Source organism: Morone saxatilis, unplaced genomic scaffold (genome assembly GCF_004916995.1).
Source record: "Morone saxatilis isolate NCDOM2014 unplaced genomic scaffold, NCSU_SB_2.0 Contig24, whole genome shotgun sequence".
Lineage (NCBI taxonomy): Eukaryota > Metazoa > Chordata > Actinopteri > Moronidae > Morone > Morone saxatilis.
Genome location: NW_023339807.1, coordinates 26,033,852 through 26,041,256, shown reverse-complemented (window position 1 = coordinate 26,041,256; position 7,405 = coordinate 26,033,852). Strand labels below are relative to the sequence as shown.

At 40.1% G+C, this 7,405-nt stretch overlaps 1 protein-coding gene across 1 annotated transcript in view; it reads right to left on the bottom strand.

The window, feature by feature from the left end:
* LOC118336472 overlaps positions 1-7,405 on the bottom strand; it is a 744,338-nt gene that overhangs the window by 616,923 nt on the left and 120,010 nt on the right. The gene's annotated exons all lie outside the window — the stretch shown is intronic.

Below are 7,405 nucleotides of genomic sequence, written 5' to 3'. Positions count from 1 at the left end.
AAAGTGGATCAGATCCTCCATCAGTGTGCTCACTGAACCTAGAATACACCAGTTCGTATGTCACTTCCTGTGCGAGGCCCGAGGCAGTTGATCATCCTCCCAGATTATAACTGAGACCATTTTTACCATTCACATGTGTCTGTGCATGAAGGGAGAGGGTCTTTAGGCAGTGCAATATTTCTAGTTTATGTTAATGTACTCATTGGTTTAGGAGCCTGTTATGTAAATGATGTAAACTGTCTCCTATAGTAACAAATATGATGGTCCTTATTTTTACTGTCAGTACTTAACTGATCTATATAATTTTTAAATGTCTGATCAACACAGTCCACAGGTTATCATTTCTCTTCTGCGCGTGCAGGAAAGCTGATGTTAAATTCCTCGGACAGGAAGTGAGACAGGAAGTGAAGACAGTATTAATATGTTGCTGATCTGATGGAAACAAATAAAAGACCTAAAACGTGTCTGTAACGGACTGAACCACAGCCAATCAGAGCGGTAGAGAATATGTAACTGGATTCATGCTGACACCTGCTTGGCCAGAGCTCGCTATTACCACTGTCTGTGGGTGCTGAGGTCATTAAATATTAATATTATTAATAATATTACAGTAATAATTTATTACCCTGTCACTGTGAGTGCTGAGGACAACAGTCTAGAGACAGGTGTATAAAGTTTCAATAGTAAAGTCAGTCAGCAGAGTTTTTACCTGTAGTTTTTCTATTTGAATTTTCAGGTCAGTTTTATTGTTTACTTTGTTTGTAGCTGTAGTTTTCTATTAAATGATATGAGGGTTTATTGTAAGAATAGATAACAAATACAAACACACTGTATAACATTTGAACACTGGCTCCTTCGCTCCGCTGTCCTTCACTAATTTAACCTTTAAATTAGACATTTCTTAATATTCTTTATTTATTAAAAGTCTGTCTGTAAGTGAAGTAAAGTATATTTTAGTTTCAGTTACTTTTGTTCATTGTTATTGAATATTTAGTTAATGGAAGAGCTCATGATCATGTTTACTTTTCCTGACACAATAATCAGCTTTAATATTATTACAGCTGAATTTATATATTGAATTTTATTATTTGATCTATTTATTTATTAATATTTTCAGTTCCAGTACGTTATTATTTGTGGTTTATTTATATGTATTTACTGTTTCATGTACTTAAATATTTTTCTTAATGTTTCGTTATATGAGGCTTTCCATTTATTATGTTGATCACAACCAACATTGTGATGGACGGACTGGGTCAGAACATCTTCAAACCTGCAGGCTCTTGTGGGGGGTCCGGTCTGCAGGGGAGGTCAGTACCTATCAAAGGGTGGGTCCAAGGAAGAACAGAACCAGAGACAGGTCATGGGCGAGCTCATTGCATGCAGGTGGGAGTGAAGGGCTGAGCCCGTGTGGGTCCGATCCAACAGACGAGCTACTGTAGCTCAAAACTGAAATCAGTAATGCTGGTCTGATAGAAAGGGCTCAGAACACCACAGTGCAGAGCATACACTGATATGATTGATCACTAACAGTCTATATAGACTCGGATACAATTGATCACTTACAGTTTATAGACTGAAAATATTATCAATAACAGTATATATACTGGATACATTGATCACAACAGTTTAAATAGACTAAGATATATTGATCACTTACACTTTATAGGACTGGATGACATTTTGGTTTAGTGTGGTGAATTGTATGGGAGGAAGAGTGTGAACATTATAATGGTTGGGCACGCACTGTGATGATGAATGGATGATGATGATGAAATGATGATGAAGATGCTGAAAATTCCTCTGTACTTCTGTCGAACTCTCGAAGATAAAACACATCACAGTCAGTGTGAAAGTGAATAAGCAGAAATTCACGATAGCTCTCTGTCACAGGAAGGACTCAGACACTGAACCCTTCATGTCTTGTGGTTCTTCCCATCCGTCTCCGTTCCTAACCGGCTTATTTAGAGGAAAAAAACCCACGTCTGTATACCACGTACTGCACAAGAGCAACCTCCTGAGAAAACCTGAGCTTGTTCCATAGACCGCAACTCATCCCTGGAGAGAAAGATCTGTTTCAGTTCAGTGAGTCAAATAACTCAACGTCAGGGTTGAAACAGTTTGAAAACATTTCAAAGTGACGAGCTAATAATGCTAAAAAATAACACGACAGAAAGTCATACACATGACCTGAAACATACTGGAACATTCAACAAATAATTAATTTAAAAAACCTACCAGTGTAACTTTCTGCACCTTGGCTACTGACTCATCCAACATCAAAAGTGGAGATCAATAGGGAGATTGTTGATCTTCACCCGCAAAATTGGCGTCATTGCAGTTCAGCAATCTCACCGTGTAAGGATCCTTCAGTGTTCATCTTGTCAAAGTGGATCAGATCCTCATCAGTGTGCTCACTGAACCAGAACACCAGTTCGTATGTCACTTCCTGTGCGAGGCCGAGGCAGTTTGATCCTCCTCCAGATTAATAACTGAGACCATTTTTACCATTCACATGTGTCTGTGCATGAAGGGAGGAGGGGTCTTTAGGCAGTGCATATATTTCTAGGTTTATGTTAATGTGACTCATGTTTAGGAGCCTGTTATGTAAATGATGTAAACTGTCTCATAGTACAACCATATGATGGTCTTATTTTACTGTCAGTACTTAAACTGATCATATATTTTAATGTCTGATCAACACAGTCCACAGGTTATCATTTCTCTTCTGCGCGTGCAGGAAAGCTGATGTTAAATTCCTCGGACAGGAAGTGAGACAGGAAGTGAGACAGTCATTAATATGTTGCTGATCTGATGGAAACAAATAAAAGACTCTAAAGTGTCTGTACGGACTGAACCACAGCCAATCAGAGCGTAGAGAATATGTAACTGATTCATGCTGACACCTGCTGGCCAGAGCTCGCTATTACACTGTCTGTGGGTGCTGAGGTCATTAATATTAATATTATTAATAATATTACAGTAATATTATTACCCTGTCTGTGAGTGCTGAGGACCAGACCAGAGACAGGATGTATAAAGCCTTTCAAAGTAAGAGTCAGTCCACAGCAGAGTTATTATACTGAGATTTTTCTATTTGAATTTTCAGGTCAGTTTTTATTGTTTATTGTTGAGCTGTAGTTTTTATTATGATATGGAGGTTATTGTAAGAATAGATAACACAATACAAACACACTGTATAACATTTGAACCACTGCCTCCTCGCTCGCTGTCTTCACTAATTTAACTAATTAAGACATTTCTTAATATTCTTATTTATTACAAAAGTCTGTCTGTCAGTGAAGTAAAGTATATTTAGTTTCAGTTACTTTTGTATCATTTGTTTATTGAATATTTAGTTAGGAAGAGCATCAGTCAGTTTACTTCCTGACACAATATCAGCTTTAATTATTAACAGCTGATTAATATGAATTATATTGATCTATTATTATATACAGTCAGACGTTATAGGTTTAAAGTATTTTACTGTTTAGACTTTAATAATTCATATTTCGTAATAGAAAGCTTCATTTATGTGACATCACTTCTTTTTTAATATCACCAATATTTCAATCATGATTGGATCTGCTGAGATCAGCTGTCACCATGACAACAGTGTGCACTAAACAGTGCTGGTGTGGTTGTATGATCAATAAATGACCATCAGGTTTTCTATCAATCAAAATAATAATCAATAGATGGATCAATAATCAGTATCAGAGAAATACATTCATGAATTTTAAAGCCCTTCTATCAGTTTCTCATTATTGATTTCTGATCAGTTTTACAGACACAGTAAACATGCCCACTGACCTCTGCGGACAGGAAGTGGCTGAGTACATTCATTGGTTGGTTGGTTCACTAACAAACTTTAAATATGAAGACTAGCTAATGCTAGCTGTCTGTAGCTAAGCTAAGGTTAGCAGTTAGCAGGAGTCTCACCTGAAACAACCACAGACAGTTTCTATAAGAGCTGAACACACTCACCTGTTGGTCTCCATCTTCTTCCACCTGCAGTCCCGTACGTCAGTCACAGGTGAACCTGCGTGTTTTAGGGGCGGGGCTAACGGTGCCCTAGCTTGTGTTTTGTCATATTTTATCCTGACATAATCTGTGACAGCCAATCAGAGCCGAGACAGACAGATTAACCTGAGAACAATCAATCATCGTTCTCAGCTCTGATTGGCTGTCACAGACTGACTCATGTTCTAATAAAGTGAAATATGACAAAGAGTTTATGTACTTTTACATTTTCAATCTTCTTCTCATCATTTTCACTCAACACAGTATTTTTATATTTTACTGTTGGGAATGAGCTTCCATATAAACTAATAATAAAACAGTATTTGCAGAGATTAGCTGCTAACGTTAGCTCAGCTTGTTTCTCATCCACTGAAAGGCATCATTAGCTGAATGAAATGAAGACATTTCTAACAACGTTGTTATCTTTAAGTAACACACAGATATAATTCATATTATTATCATATCATATATCACATATTCATTCATATTGTGTGACAGAACCAGAGCAGACACAGAAAACCTTCATGATTAATAACGAGGCGTCAGACGAGGCATTCATGGCTAACTTGATTTTTTATTTGCACGTCCAATTAGTGTTAACAAACCTAAGACGGAGGTTAGCATCCAGGTCTACAGCAGGGGGCGCTCAAACACACTAAAGCTCCGAGGACATCAGACAGGAAGGAAACCAGCAAACATCTTCACATCTGTACAAATCTACAGCCAGTGAGTGCGCGACTGCGTCCTCTGCACGTCTCAACCTAATGGACGTCTTTGAGTTTGAACCTCTGAAGTGTTAGCGAGCTGTCGGCTTCGCTGAGGAGCAGATTTAAGGTGGATTAACTTTAAACAGTCTGCCATCGAAGATAATCAACTAAATATTCAAACCAAGCTGGGATTTATAAAACAAATCGATGCAAAACAGCTGCAACAGCGCCACCAGCTGGCAGGGAAACCAGTGCAGGTTAGAGGACGACGCTCGGCTGGGAAGAAAGGAGACGGAGAGAAAGACAGGAAGCGACTGTGGTTGCTAACGATGACTTCATAAGCTCATTAGACGCCGTAATGGTTGTTGTAATGGTTGTTGTATGCTCTTCTCATTACAGCCTCACAGCTCATATGAACAGACACACCTGCTGCCTGCTCACCTGCTGCCTGTTCACCTGCTGCCTGTCCACCTGCTGCCTGTCCACCTGCTGCCTGTCCACCTGCTGCCTGCTCACCTGCTGCCTGTTCACCTGTCCGTCTCTCCCACAGCGCCGGAGGATGGGCGGGAACCACACACCTGAAACTAACATTCAGCGGTTATTAGCCGTAACCATGGTAACGTACTGTGGCTAACGTGTGCTGTAATGTTTGAGATGTAGACGGTGTCACCTTCATGACACCAGTTCTACCCGCAGGAGTCCAGTTCACGATTAGCCTCGTGTTATCTTAGCGTAACATCGTGTTGGAATACTTTGTCTTGTGATATTGTGTCAATTCTCATTATTGATTGTTAGCTAGTTAGCTCGCAGTGCTACGTAACCTGAGGGCCGTGGCGTCGGATGTTACAGCGACTGCAACCGTTTTCTTAAAGTTAGTTTAAAAGAAAAAACTAGCTTTTTTATCGCATTAACATATTGAATCGTAACCCCGATACGCATCGTATCACCAGATTCTTGCCAATACACAGACTAGTGCTAACTTAACCTAGTGCTGTTTAAGTCTTGTGCACAAACACATTATTTTGAGTAACGAACGCACATCCGCTGCGACTCGAACCCTAACCCTTCTCGGGAACGAAGGTCCAACTTAAGACACTTTCTGTTCTTTTCTCCCCACAAATGGAGCGATGGATTTGTGGTGCTGGAAATTAAGAGGTTAATTAGTTAAATCAGTGACTTACTGCTAAATCACCGCACCTTCATCATCATCATCATCATCATCATCGTCATGCACTGGTTGCTTAGTAACGACAGACGCGACCTCCCAAGCACCTTAAGTAAAAGGTTAAAAGTGGCGCGGTCGGCTGTGTGTTTTCAGACACTACGTCTGAACGAGCCTCTCGCGCTAACGTCAGCGTTTACTAAGTTCAGTTTTATCGTCACTAAATAAAAACAGGTTGCAGCTCACAGACTAGTTCTTCTGAAGAGATTAGTCGTTTATTATTATTATTAACTACCAGCTGAAACTGTTGTTAACTGTTGTGTAGCTAATGTTAGCGTGCTAATATCCGACACGTTCAGAGAGGTTTAGTACTGTCGACATATCTGACCTGAAACTTGATCAGTTCTGTTTATTGATTCAATCTGGAAGATTTTAAATCACATTTCACTGAAATAACAACAGACCTCAAATTATGAAGCATTATGCTAATATTTGGTTAAATAGCGTCAGTTAGCTTAGCATAATCCGATATTTCCCTCTCATTATAAACTGTTTTCAGACTATTTCAGACGGAAATAAAACTACATTTAAAAACATGTTTTTGGATGTTATGCTAGTTTGTGATGCTACAGTCACTTCCTGTTTACATAGATGGATGCTCCTGATTGGACGGAGCTGCAGATGTTTCCTAGCAACAGATTAAAAGTCTAGCTGAGATAGCTTTAATGTCGTCTTTCCTGAAGAGCTGCTGAGAGTTGTGGAAATGAGAAAATGAAGCCACAGAAGAGTTCAGAGTTTTTCCAACAACAGCTGCTTCCTGTTTCCTCCTCCGAGAATCTGGAGGACTTAAATTAAATATCACTCATGTTACAAACAAGTATTTTACATCGTCTCTCAGTCTTCATGAGCGGAGAGCGTCTGCAGGAGTCTTCAGTCGGGGGTTTAAATCCACATTAGAATGATGTTGTGTAGTCCACTTCCTTCCGGGAGGGGGGGGTCAGGGGTCAGGGGTCAGCTGCGGGAGCCACAGTGATGTTTCATGTTCTGTAGGAGGAGTGGAGGCGGGGAGCATGCTGCCGACTACAACAACCATCATCCCCACAATATCCCATCCTGTGGTGGAGTGCGAGGAGCGAGAGGGGAGCAGGTTCTTATTGGGTCCTACTGAGGAGTAATTCTACTTTTATATATCGGTTATACGCAGTGTTAGTGAGGGGACCTCCTGTCAGTCAGTCAGTGGGATGTCTTCATTTGGACTCTTTTGGGGACAGACATGCGATGAACTGCATGACAACAACAGCAAGAGGGGGGTCTTTTTTTTTCTTTTTTAAATCGTATGAGAGCATTCTCCCCTCCCCCCCCACGTCTTCACACACGGACAGCCAGAGGAGACATGAGACAGTCTGAGAAATGGATTCATGGTTTCTCTTTTAAAAACTGCAGCTTCTTCTTACAATGCCAATGTAGAGGTGGTAGAGAGAGATAACAGAGACAGAGAGAGAGAGAGTGTTTA